At 44.3% G+C, this 13,704-nt stretch overlaps 1 protein-coding gene and 1 long non-coding RNA gene across 3 annotated transcripts in view; both read right to left on the bottom strand.

Annotated features, from left to right (window-relative positions):
- Positions 1-13,704, bottom strand: part of slc49a3 (solute carrier family 49 member 3) — a 99,276-nt gene that overhangs the window by 82,258 nt on the left and 3,314 nt on the right. The window lies entirely within an intron of this gene.
- On the bottom strand, positions 447-10,609 carry LOC129702141 (uncharacterized). Its single transcript, XR_008724336.1, has 2 exons — positions 9,442-10,609; positions 447-3,846 (listed from the first exon to the last, which is right to left on the bottom strand). It is a non-coding gene; the product is annotated as an uncharacterized LOC129702141 (long non-coding RNA).

Here is a 13,704-nt window from a genome sequence, read left to right as displayed (position 1 = left end):
AGCGGGCTGTCAGAAGGCAATGAGATGACGGTCGGTTCCGCTGTCCGGTCCCGGCGGCTGCTCGTAGCCACCCGAGCTACTTCCCTCCCCGGACACAATGCGGTGGCTCTGTGCCCGGAGCACCGCGGCAGCGGTGAGTGAGTGGGTTACTAGCATGATCCCCGACCCCCTCCTTCGCAACGCTGCTGCCCTCCCCGCAACTTTATCCCTGGCCAGACTCCCCACACGCTGTGAAAGGAACTCTCCCCCCAATTGGTCCCTTATCATTCAATAAGATCACAACGGATTCAACTTGTCCCGGTGTGCTTCCATTTTTCCCACCATCTCTCCACCTGCCGTCACCCTCCACCCCTCACTCATTCAGTAATTCAGAATGAAGGAGATTTGGAAGCCTTGGGCAACTTGAATTGTTATTTCTTTATTTTTATTTTTTATTTTTATGGAGAGAACAATCTGCGCATGCGCGGTTTAAGATTTTTTATAAGCCAACCGACTGCCTTCCCTGAGTAATTACTCACCGCATGTGCCTGAGTACGACTCAATTGTAATTATATATTTATACTCCTACGATTCTACAGACCTTGGCTGGGAACCTGGGGTTCACCAAAATTGTTTCCAATTGGGCCCCGCAACTTCTAAGGCCGGCCCTGACCAGTGGAGTGCTGCAGGGATCAGTTCTGGGCCCCAGTTTACATCAATGATTAGGGTAAGAGAACCATGTGTAATGTGCAGGTTTAAGGCGGTTGTATAACCATATAACATATAATGGTTATACAATGGTTTAAGGCGGTTGTATCATTTGAAGTAGATACAGTAATGACCAGTCAGCACTTTGATCGTGCTCAAAGTTCTAGATTCATGGCTGATTTAAAATTCTACATCCACTTTCCTGCTATTTCTCCATGTTTGCTTACTAAATTAGAAATATACATAGTACAGTACAGGAACAGGCCCTTCGGTCCACTATGTCTGTGCCGAACATGACGCCAGGACCAACTCTTGTCCGCTTGTACACGATCCATGTCACTCCATTCCCTACATGTCCATGTGCCTGTAAAAGCCACTAGCGTATTTGTCTCAACCACCAGCCTGGCAGTGTGTTCTCGACACTCACTGCCCTGTGTGTAAAAACAAACTTGCCCCACACATCGCCTTTAAACTTTGCCCCTCTCATCTCAAAGCTATGGCTTCTAGTATTTCATATTTCCACCAGAAAAAAAAAGTTCTGACTGTCTAGCCTCTTATAATCTATATTACTAAAAGTCTGATCTTGGCCACTTCCTGTTGTTCTGTATATTAATTTTAGAAAAAACGCTGCCACTTACGGCTGTGATGTTTGGCCATCTTACTCTGCTGCGCAGGACAAGAGGATTTTTCCCATCGATAAAAAATAAAAGTTATTAGTGTTGAAAAAATGTTGAAATTCTTTCTCCTGAAGGCCACGCCCCTTCCGGAGGGACTATAAAACCCGGAAGTGTTGAGTGCCTCAGTCACTCTGCAAGATGGGGGAGCGAGAGGGTCACGTCTCTCAGTCTGAGCTGTGAAAAACACTGAACACATGTTTACTAAACTGTGAGTGGTTTTACTGACCTGTCAGTGCCTTGATGTGGTTTGAAACTACAGTTTGGAAATGCTAAAGCTATGATGCCTTTGGTTTGGAAATGCTAAAGCTGTGTTGCCTTTGGTTTGGAAATGCTAAAGCTGTATTGCCTTTGGTTTGGAAATGCTGAAGCTGTGTTGCCTAATTAAAGTTGTCTTGCCCAATTAAAGTTGTCTTGCCCAATTAAAGTTGCGGTGCCCAATTAAAGTTGCAGTGCCCAGTTAAAGTTGCAGTGCCCAGTTAAAGTTGCCGTGCCCAGTTAAAGTTGCCGTGCCCAGTTAAAGTTGCCGTGCCCAATTAAAGTTGCCTTGCCTTCTATATAATTAAAAGTCTAATCTTGACCACTCCCTGTTTGCGCTTTATATTGATTTTAGAAAAAACGCTACCACATACGGCTGCGATTTTTGGCCATCTTACTCAGAGTCCCCCTCCGCTCATCAGGTGCCGAGGATTTTTCCCATTGATGAAAAATAAAAGAGTTATTAGTGTTTTAAAAATGTTGAGATTCTCTCTCCTGTCAATCACGCTATGAAGGCCATGCCCCTTCTGGTGGGAGGGGGGAGGGACTATAAAACCCAGAAGTGTGGGCTTGGCTCAGTCTCTGCAAGATGGAGGAGGGAGAGATCACGACTCGCTGTCGTTAGTGGCCTTGCACCCTGCTTGAAATGGTATGAAACTGCACTTGAATTTGGTGGCCTTGCACCCTGCTTGAAGTGGTAAGAAACTGCACTTGAATTTGGTGGCCTTGCACCCTGCTTGAAGTGGTAAGAAACTGCACTTGAATTTGGTGGCCTCGCACCCTGCTTGAAATGGAATTTCAAGGAATAGCTGTGAGTCAACTGCCAGCCCACCAGCCGTGAGTGAGCTGCCAGCACATAATCCATTCGGCCCACAATTTCAATACTAGTTCTCTGGAATCCAGCCCTCCCGTGTGATGCTGGGACCCAACGGGTCTCACTTCGTCTAGTTTTAGATATTTCTACAGGTCTCCCTAATCCAGGCATCATTCCAGTAAACCTCCTCTGCACTGTGTTCATGCAACTAGAACTGCACGTAATACTCCTAAAGCAGTCAAACCAAAATCCTACAAAGCTGCATCATGACTTCCTGACTCCTATACTCAATGTCCCCACCAATGAAGGTAAGCATACACTTTCTTGACCACTCGATCTACTTGTGTTGCCATTTTCAGGGAGTTATGGACTTGGACCCCAAGATCTCTCTACACAACACTGCCGATGAGGGTTTTGTCATTAATTGTATATTTTCCCCTTGCATGAAACCTCTCAAAGTGCAACACCCCATAGCTGACGATTCTTCCCCCAAGGAGTTCCAAAGACTTTTAGCTCTTGTAAGAATGTTTCCCTTATCTCAGTTTTAAAGGAGCAACTCCTTGTTGTGAGACCATGCCTTCTGGTTCTGGTATCTCCTGCGAGTAAAGCAACATCCTACCAATAATAACCTCCCCCACCCGGGAACCTACTTGTGAACCATCATTAACATGGTGCAGGAGCCGGACCACCAAGATCCAAGGCCTGCAGATCCAAGAACACCTCCTTCACATCATCCATAGACTCTGAAACAGCCTGCACAACACTAACTACAATCCCCATCTCAGGACTAAACCACTGCAGACTCTGCACTACTACAGTTTGCATGACATCCTTTGGTTTGCACTATCACAGTCTGGTTTGTCAAGAAAAACTGAAAATGTATTGTCTATTTATTTGTTGTGTTATTGCATCCATGTGCCTATAAAGATGCAGGTAGTAAGAATGTCACTGTTCCAATCCTGGTACACATGACAATTAAACAGTCTTGACTCCTATACCTATATCACTTTCTTTAAAAAGAGGGATTAAATTGTTCACAGTACTTTACCTATTGTCTCACTGCTGGTTTGCACAGTTGCAGCAAGACTTCTTACTTAAGTCCATAACTCCCTGAAAGTGACAATACAGGAAGACAGCGAGTCAAGATGTCATGATACAACTTTATAGCACTTTGGTAAGACCGCATTTGGAGTATTGTGTGCAGTTCTGGTCGCCCCATTACGGGTAGGATGTGGAAGCTTTGTAAAGGGTGCAGAGGTTTACCAGAATGATTAAACAAGGAACTGCAGATGCTGGTTTACAAACAAAGACAAAGTGCTAGAGTAACTCAGCGGGTCAGGCAGCATTCTTGAGTGATGGTTCAGGCGGGGACCTTTCATCAGACTGATTGTGGTGGTGGAGAGGTGGACAAAACTGGAAAAGAGGAGCAGAATAAATATTTGAGTAGTTAGCTGTATCCAACTATAATTCACCAGTCTTTGCCTTGCCCTTCCTCCTTTCCAGCTCCCCCCCCCCCCCCCTCCCCCACACACATACACAATCAGTCTGAAGAAGGGTCCCTACCCAAAACATAATCTATCCACATTTTCCAGAGCCTGACCCACTAGGTTATTCCAGCAATTTGTGTGTGTCTTTGTTTACTAGAATGATATCTGGGCCTGGGTTAGGGATATTAGCTACAGGACGAGGTTAGACAGACTTCGATTATTTACTCTGAAATGCCAGAGGTTGAGGGGAGTGAAAGGCATAGATAGGGTAGACAGTCAGGCCCTTTTCGCAAAGATACAAATATCAAATAGTAGTCAAGAAAGTCAAGTGTTTTATTGTCATATGTCCTAACTAGAACAATGAAATTCTTATTTGCAGCAGCACAAGTAAGACTATAGATACAAGGTGAGAGGAGCAAAGTTTAAAGGTGTATCCAGACGTCCACATCTGCACCAGATGCATCGAGATGGGACTCCTAAGGGACCGTATTAGGAACCTGGAGCAGCAGCTCGATGACCTCTGTCTGGTCAGGGACTATGAGGAGGTCATAGAGAGGAGTTATAGAGAGGTGGTCACTCCAAGATCACCGGAGGCAGACAAGTGGGTCACGGTTAGGAGGGGTAAGGGGCAGGGGCAGGGACCAGAGAGTACCCCGGTGGCTGTACACCTTGGCAATAAGTACTCCTGTTTCAGTACTGTTGGGGGGGGACAGCCTACCTGGGGGTAGCGACAACGGCCGGGCCTCCGGTACAGAGACCGGCCCTGTTGCTCAGAAGGGTAGGGAAAAGAAGAGGAGGTCAATAGTAATAGGGGACTTTATAGTTAGGGAGTCAGATAGGCGATTCTGTGGACGCAGTCAAGAGACCCAGAAGGTAGTCTGCCTCCCTGGTGCCAGGGTCTGGGATGTGTCTGAATGTGTCCAATATATCCTGAAATGGGAGGGAGAGGAGCCTGAGGTTGTGGTACACATAGGTACCAATGACGTGGGTAGAAAAAGAGAAGAGGTCCTGAAAGGAGAATTTAGGGAGTTAGGAGGAGAGTTAAGGATAAGGACCGCAAAAGTAACAATAGTACACAAAAATGCTGGAGAAACTCAGCGGGTGCAGCAGCATCTATGGAGCGAAGGAAATAGGCAACGTTTCGGGCCGAAACCCTTCAGACTGATGAGGGGTGAGGGGGGCATGGAGAAGAAAGGAAAAAGGAGGAGGAGCCTGAGGGCTGAAGAAGAGAAAGGGGAGGAGACAGCAAGGGCTAACAAAATTGGGAGAATTCAAAAGTAACAAACTCAGGATTACTGCCTGTGCCACGCGACAGTGAGACTAGGAATGGAGTGAGGTGGAGGATAAATGCGTGGATGAGGGACTGGTGCAGAGGGCAGGGATTCAAGTTTCTGGATCATTGGGATCTCTTTTGGGGAAGGTGTGACCTGTAAAAAGGATGGGTTGCACTTGAACCCGAGGGGGACCAATATCCTGGCGGGGAGATTTGCAAAGGCTACTGGGGAGACTTTAAACTAGAACGGTTGGGGGGAGGGACTCAAATAGAGAAAGCTAGTAGGCAGTGTGTGAGGCAGGAGGCAGAGAAGGGAAGCACTCAGACCTAACATGTAGGGGAGAAAGAAGAAAAAGATAATAAACAGAGAATAAGAGGTGGTGGGTTTCTTAAATGTGTATATTTTAATGCTAGGAGCATTGTATGAAAGGTGGATGAGCTTAGAACCTGAATTGACACCTGGAAGTATGATGTTGTGGTGATTAGTGAAACATGGTTGCAGGACGGCTGTGATTGGAAACTAAATATTCCAGGATTTTGTTGCTTCAGGTGTGATAGAATTGGAGGGGCAAGAGGTGGAGGTGTTGCATTGCTTGTCAGGGAAGATATTACAGCAGTGCTTTGGCAGGATAGATTAGAGGGCTCATCTAGGGAGGCTATTTGGGTGGAACTGAGAAATGGGAAATGTGTAGCAACACTTATAGGGGTGTATTATAGACCACCTAATGGGGAGCGAGAATTGGAAGAACAAATATGTAAGGAGATAGCAGATATTAGTAGTAAGTACAAGGTAGTGATTGTGGGAGATTTCAATTTTCCACACATAGACTGGGAAACACATTCTGTAAAAGGGCTGGATGGTTTGGAGTTTGTTAAATGTGTGCAGGATAGTTTTTTGCTGCAATACATAGAGGTACCTACTAGAGAAGGGGCAGTGCTGGACCTCCTGTTAGGAAATGAGACGGGTCAGGTGGCGGAGGTATGTGTTGGGGAGCACTTCGGGTCCAGTGATTACTATACCATTAGTTTCAATTTAATTGTGGAGAAGGTCAGAACTGGACCTAGGGTTGAGATTTTTGATTGGAGAAAGGCTACCTTTGTGGAGATGCGAAAGGATTTAAAAGGAGTGAATTGGGACATTTTGATTTATGGGAAGGATGTAGAAGAGAAATGGAGGACATTTAAAGGTGAAATTTTAATAGTACAGAATCTTTATGTCCCTGTTCGGTTGAAAGGAAATAGTAATAATTGGAAAGAGTTTTCAAGGGAAATAGGACACGGTTCGGAAAAAGAGAGAGATCTACAATAATTATAGGCAGCATGGAGTAAATGAGGTGCTTGAGGAGTATAAAGAATGTAAAAATAATCTTAAAGAAATTAGAAAGGCTAAAAGAAGATATGAGGTTGCTTTGGCAAGTAAGGTGAAAGTAAATCCAAAGGGTTTCTACAGCTATATTAATAGCAAAAGGATAACAAGGGATAAAATTGGTCCATTAGAGAGTCAGAGTGAACAGCTATCTGCAGAGGCAAGAGAGATGGGGGAGATATTGAACAATTTATTTTCTTCGGTACTCACCAAGGAGAAGGATATTGAATTATGTGAGGTAAGGGAAACAAGTAGAGTGGCTATGGAAACTATGAGATTCAAAGAAGAGGAAGTACTGACACTTTTGAAAAATATAAAAGTGGATAAGTCTCCAGGTTCTGAGAGGATATTCCCTAGGACATTGAGGGAAGTTAGTGTGGAAATAGCAGGGGCTATAACAGAAATATTTCAAATGTCATTAGAAACTGGAATGGTGCCGGAGGATTGGCGTACTGCACATGTTGTTCCATTGTTTAAAAAGGGTTGTTTTGGTGTGCTAGCCTTTATAAATCAGAGCATTCAGTATAGAAGTTGAGATGTTAAAATTGTACAAGGCATTGGAGAGGCCAATTCTGGGGTATGGTGTACAATTTTGGTCGCCAAATTATAGGAAAGATGTCAACAAAATAGAGAGTACAGAGGAGATTTACTAGAATGTTGCCTGGGTTTCAGCAACTAAGTTACAGAGAAAGGTTGAACAAGTTAGGTTTCTTTGGAGCGCGGAAGGTTAAGGGGGGGACTTGATAAGAGGTCTTTAAAATTATGAGAGGGATGGACAGAGTTGACGTGGATAAGCTTTTTCCATTGAGAGTAGGGACATGATTTGAGAATTAGGGGACAGAAGTTTTAGGGGTAACATGAGGGGAAATTTCTTTACTATGAGGATCAAAGAAGAGGAAGTACTGACACTTTTGAGAAATATAAAAGTGGATAAGTCTCCAGGTCCGGACAGGATATTCCCTAGGACATTGAGGGAAGTTAGTGTAGAAATAGCAGAGGCTATGACAGAAATATTTCAAATGTCATTAGAAAAGGGGATAGTGCCGGAGGATTGGCGTATTGCGCATGTTGTTCCATTGTTTAAAAAGGGGTATAAGAGTAAACCTAGAAATTATAGACCTGTTAGTTTGACGTCAGTGGTTGCAAATTAATGGAAAGGATACTTAGAGATAATATATATAAGCATCTGAATAAACAGGGTCTGATTAGGAACAGTCAACATGGATTTGTGCCTGGAAGGTCATGTTTGACTAATCTTCTTGAATTTTTTGAAGAGGTTACTCGGGAAATTGATGAGGGTAAAGCAGTGGATGTTGTATACATGGACTTCAGTAAGGCCTTTGACAAGGTTCCTCACGGAAGGTTGGTTAAGAAGGTTCAATGGTTGGGGATTAATGGAGGAGTAGCAAGATGGATTCAACAGTGGCTGAATGGGAGATGCCAGAGAGTAATGGTGGATGGTTGTTTGTCAGGTTGGAGGCCAGTGACTAGTGGGGCGCCACAGGGATCTGTGTTGGGTCCACTGTTGTTTGTCATGTACATCAATGATCTGGATGATGGTGTGGTAAATTGGATTAGTAAGTATGCAGATGATACTAAGATAGGTGGGGTTGTGGATAATGAAGTAGATTTTCAAAGTCTACAGAGAGATTTATGCCACTGTTGGAAGAGTGGGCTGAAAGGTGGCAGATGGAGTTTAATGCTGATAAGTGTGAGGTGCTACATCTTGGCAGGTCAAATCAAAATAGGACGTACATGGTAAATGGTAGGGAATTGAAGAATGTAGTTGAACAGAGGGATCTGGGAATAACTGTGCACAGTTCCCTGAAAGTGGAATCTCATGTAGATAGGGTGGTAAAGAAAGTTTTTGGTGTGCTGGCCTTTATAAATCAGAGCATTGAGTATAGAAGTTGGGATGTAATGTTAAAATTGTACAAGGCATTGGTGAGGCCAATTTTGGAGTATGGTGTACAATTTTGGTCGCCTAATTATAGGAAGGATGTCAACAAAATAGAGAGAGTACAGAGGAGATTTACTAGAATGTTGCCTGGGTTTCAGCAACTAAGTTACAGAGAAAGGTTGAACAAGTTAGGGCTTTATTCTTTGGAGCGCAGAAGGTTAAGGGGGGACTTGATAGAGGTCTTTAAAATGATGAGAGGGATAGACAGAGTTGACGTGGATAAGCTTTTCCCACTGAGAGTAGGGAAGATTCAAACAAGGGGCATGACTTGAGAATTAAGGGACAGAAGTTTAGGGGTAACATGAGGGGGAACTTCTTTACTCAGAGAGTGGTGGCTGTGTGGAATGAGCTTCCAGTGAAGGTGGTGGAGGCAGGTTCGTTTTTATCATTTAAAAATAAATTGGATAGTTATATGGACGGGAAAGGTATGGAGGGTTATGGTCTGAGCGCAGGTAGATGGGATTAGGGGAGAATAAGTTTTCGGCACGGACTAGAAGGGCCGAGATGGCCTGTTTCCATGCTGTAATTGTTATATTGTTATATGTGGCGATTATTTTTTTTTTACATACACAGAGGGTAGCGACTGCCTGGAACGCTCAACTGGGCTGGTGGTGGAGGCAGATGTGACAGTGAAATTGAAGATATTTTTGGATGTACACATTGATATGCAGGGAATGCAGGGATAAGGAATATGTGAGGCAAATAAGAGTTGGTCTTGACACAGACATTGTGGGCCGAAGCGCCCGTTCCTGTACTATACTGTTCTATGAATCGTGAAGTAAGTTCAACCTTCCATTAGCTTGCCCTATTGACTGCTGTACTAGCTTTCTATATTTCACACATTATACTCCATTTGCCAACTTTTGCTTACTCATCTAACCTAACAATGTCTCTCTAAACCCCTTGCTACTTGCCTGCCCACCTAGAGAGCTGTAAGGAAGTTCACCAGCGATTCCGGGCCGGGAGGGAGGAAGAGAGGGATTGTCCTCGCAAGGAGAGACTAAGCAAGCCAGTTCTGTGCTGCCGAGATAATGACACAGAAATAATTCAATTAAATAAAAATCACGGAGGCTTTATAGGGCAAATGCAGAAATGAGGATTCCTCCAACTGCGAAAAATGAGGTAAAATGGCAGGATGGGAATGAAGGGCTGAATGGCCTATATCTGCTCTGCTGTTTATAGAAATGGCAATAATCAGTTTGCAAAGGGTACAATGATCCTGCTGACAACATCACGGTCAATAGGGAACAGATACTTGGAATAATTTCCTAGTCAAGTAGTGTGCAAATATGACATCAACATCACAAGAAAGCAATTAACTTGGATAGATCATGTGCGCCCTGTGGTTGAAGTGCACTGTCAGCTGAGAACTTCCTATGGCAAGTACAAGCTGACTTTCATTTCACGCTGGAATTGGGCAATTCAACACGATCCCTTAAATTAGCCATAAACAACCCAAGCTGAACAATAAGGTCAGCATGTCTAATCTTGCAGAAGCAAAGAGGAGCATAAGCTGTAAATGTTATATTACATTTCCTTAAATCACCGTTGCTACTTGCATATCACATCCCTGCATCTTTCTTACCATCTGATTCCCATAGTTTAGAACACGTCCAAGATTGACTGTTTTTTAGACAGATAATTGTATTCACGTGACCCTTTCCTCAAGGCAGTCAATGTATTTAATTCGCCATTCGCTTGCCGCAAATTTAGAAAACACCTTATTTCCTTTACTTCGTTTGAAATAAAACAAAGGGAAAATGTGCTCAAAATTTAAAAAGTGCAACCAAAAATGATCAAATTTGTCAAACACCAGAACCAGCAAGTGTTCTTCACAAATCGAGAATGACACCAAAAGATAAAGTGAGAATGCACAAAGCAGTTAGTGTTCAGAACAATGATCAGTATGCTGCCTAGAATCTGACATAGGGCACAATGGCACAGGTACATATATCGCTTGTGTCTCAGGATCAAGACGACCTAGTTCTCATTGTCGATGTGGAACTGCCGACTCTGCCATAGGTAGGGCTGGGCTTGGCAGAGGGGAGGCAGGCAAAAGGTGCATTCAAACCTTTTACGTTGGGCTGTTTTCCCAGACTCCAACTTTATTTCTCCAAAGTCACTAACATTATTTCTCCTTTGATTCCCATAACTTGCTGGCAATCTTTATTCTGCTGCCATTTGGCAATCTCTTGCTACAATAGAATTCAGAATACAGTACAGCTATCGGGAGCCTTGGCCTGGGGTGGGAAAGTTATTGGCTTGAAGATAGACACAAAAAGCTGGATTAATTCAGCGGGACAGGCAGCATCTCTGGAAAGAAGAAATTGGGATGTTTTGGGTCGAGACCCTTCTTCAAACTGAGAGTCTGGGGAGAGGAAGACACAGAGATAAGGAAGTGGAAGGTTTCGAGGAGTTTGCTGTCATAGAGTGACACTGTGTGGAAGCAGGCCCTTCGGCCCAACTCGCCCACACTGACCAACAATGCCCCAGCTACACTAATACCACTTGCCTGCGCTTCGACAATATCCCTCCAAACCTGTCCTATCCATGTACCTGCCCAACTGTTTCTTAAACAATGGGATAGTCCCACCCTCAACTACCTCCTCTGGCAGCTTGTTCCATACATCCACCAACCTTTATGTGAGAAAGATACCCGTCGGAGTCCTATGAAATCTTTTCCCCTTCAACTTGAACCTATGTCCTCTGGTCCTCGATTCCCCTACTCTAGGCAAGAGACTCTGTGCATCTACCCGATCTATTCCTCTCATGATTTTGTACACCTCTATAAGATCACCCCTCATCCTCCTGCGCTCCATGGAATAGAGTCCCAGCCTACTCAACCTCTCCCTATAGCTCACACCCTCTAGACCTGGCAACATCCTTGTAAATCTTTTCTGAACCCTTTCAAGCTTTCCTATAACTTGGTGCCCAGAAATGCACACAATATTCCAAATGCGGTCTCACCGACATTTTATACAACTGAAACATGACCTCCCAACTTCAATACTCTGACTGATGAAGGCCAAAGTGCCTTATCTACCTGCGACTCAACCTTCAAGGAACCATGCACCTTTACTCCTAGATCCCTCTGCTCTACAACACTACCCAGAGGCCCACCATTTGTGTAGGTCCTGCCCTTGTTCGACATCCCAAAATGCAACACCTCACACTTCTCTGTATTAAATTCCATCAACCATTCCTCCGCCCACCTGGCCAATCGATCCGGATCCTGCTGAAATCATTCACAACCATCTTCACTGTCTGCAAAACCACTCACTTTTGTATCTTCAGAAAAGTTGCTAATCTTGTCCTGTATGTTCTCATCCAAATCATTGATGTAGATGACAAACAGTAACAGGTCCAGCACCAAACCCTAAGGCACACCACTAGTCACAGACCTCCAGTCCGAGAAGCAACCTTCCACCATCACCCTCTGCTTCCTTCCAATGGAGCCAATTTGTTATCCCTTCAGCTATCTCTCCTTGGATCCCATGTGATCTAACCTTCCAGGCAACCATACCTTGTTGAATGCCTTACTGAAGTCCACGTACACAATGTAGCTCTGCCCTCATCAACCTTTTTGCTCACGTCTTCAAAAAAATCAATCACATTTGTGAGACACGACCTCCAACACAAAACCATGTTGAATATCCATAATCTTGTTGACTATCCCTAATCAGCCCTTGCCCATCCAAATGCCTGTATATCCTATCCCTCAGAATATTCTCTAGTAACTTTCCAATTATAGATGTTTAGCTCACCGGCCTATAGTTCCCAGCATTTTAACGGCAGCCCTTCTTGAAAAGAGGCACAACATTTGCCACCATCCAGTCTTCCGGCACCGCTCCTGTATTTAAGGATGACTCGTAAATTTCAACCAGGGCTCCCGCAATTTCCTCTCTAGTTTCCCACAATGTCCTCGGATATATCTGATCAGGCCCTGTAAATTTGCCCACCTTAATACACAACAGTACCTTCAATACTTCTTCGACGGCTGCTCTCAAGACACTTCCAGTGACTGCCCCAATTTCCTCCGTCCTACTGTCTTTCTCCTCGGTAAATACAGAGGAGAAATACTCATTGAGGATCTTGCCCTCTGTGGCTCCACACAGAGGTTTTTGATTCCGGAGAGGTCCCACTCTCTCTCTAGTTACCCTTTTACCCCTTATGTATTTATAAAATCTTTTGGGATTGTCTGTTGGTAAACAGCTGCCTAATAGACTGAGCTTCAAAGCAAGTTTGAGGTTTAGAAACATAGAAACATAGAAAATAGGTGCAGGAGTAGGCCATTCGGCCTTTCAAGCCTGCCCCGCCATTCAATATGATCATGGCTGATCATCTAACTCGGTATCCTGTACCTGACTTCTCTCCATACCCCCTGATCCCTTTAGCCACAAGGGCCACATCTAACTCCCTCTTAAATATAGCCAATTAACTTGCCTCAACTACCTTCTGTGGCAGAGAATTCCAGAGATTCACCACTCTGTGTGAAAAATGGTTTTCTCATCTCGGTCCTAAAAGATTTCCCCCTTATCCTTAAACTGTGACCCCTTGTTCTGGACTTCCTCAACATCGGGAACAATCTTCCTGCATCTAGCCTGTCCAACCCCTTAAGAATTTTGTAAGTCTCTATAAGATCCCCCCTCAATCTTCTAAATTCTAGCGAGTACAAGCCGATCTAGCGAGTACAAGCCGAACAAGCAGAGTTTCATCTTGAACACATTATTCCTCTGAAAGGAATAATAAATGTTATCAATATCTGCCCTTGTGAAGAGGTGGCTGCCAAGATAATAGAGGGCTCTCCATTTGCCAGGGACTCGGGGTGTATCTTTATAGTCAGCAGCTTAATTGTGCAGCAGGAGTCCGGGGTCTTTATTTATAAGCAGGCACTGTCTGGGCACTGCAAGCTGATGACTAAGGGTGGAGAGAATTTGGTTTGTAAAAGTGACTCGGGTAGAATATTTGTCCTAAAGGAAGCAAGTTGGGGCAATGATGCAGCCTTGCCTAGTACCGGGGGCCAGGAAGCATCTGTGGAGGGAATGGACATGTGACGTTTCAAGACGAGACCCTTTATTGGGCTGAAGAATGGTCCCGACTCGAAATGTCATCTGTCCATTTCCCTTCACAAGTGCTGCCTATGCCTTGCGCGAGTTCTCCCTGCTTTTTGCTCAAGATTCTAGTG

This window comes from Leucoraja erinacea, chromosome 1 (assembly GCF_028641065.1).
Source record: "Leucoraja erinacea ecotype New England chromosome 1, Leri_hhj_1, whole genome shotgun sequence".
In the NCBI taxonomy this organism is placed as follows: domain Eukaryota; kingdom Metazoa; phylum Chordata; class Chondrichthyes; order Rajiformes; family Rajidae; genus Leucoraja; species Leucoraja erinaceus.
This window is presented reverse-complemented; position numbering and strand designations above follow the sequence as displayed.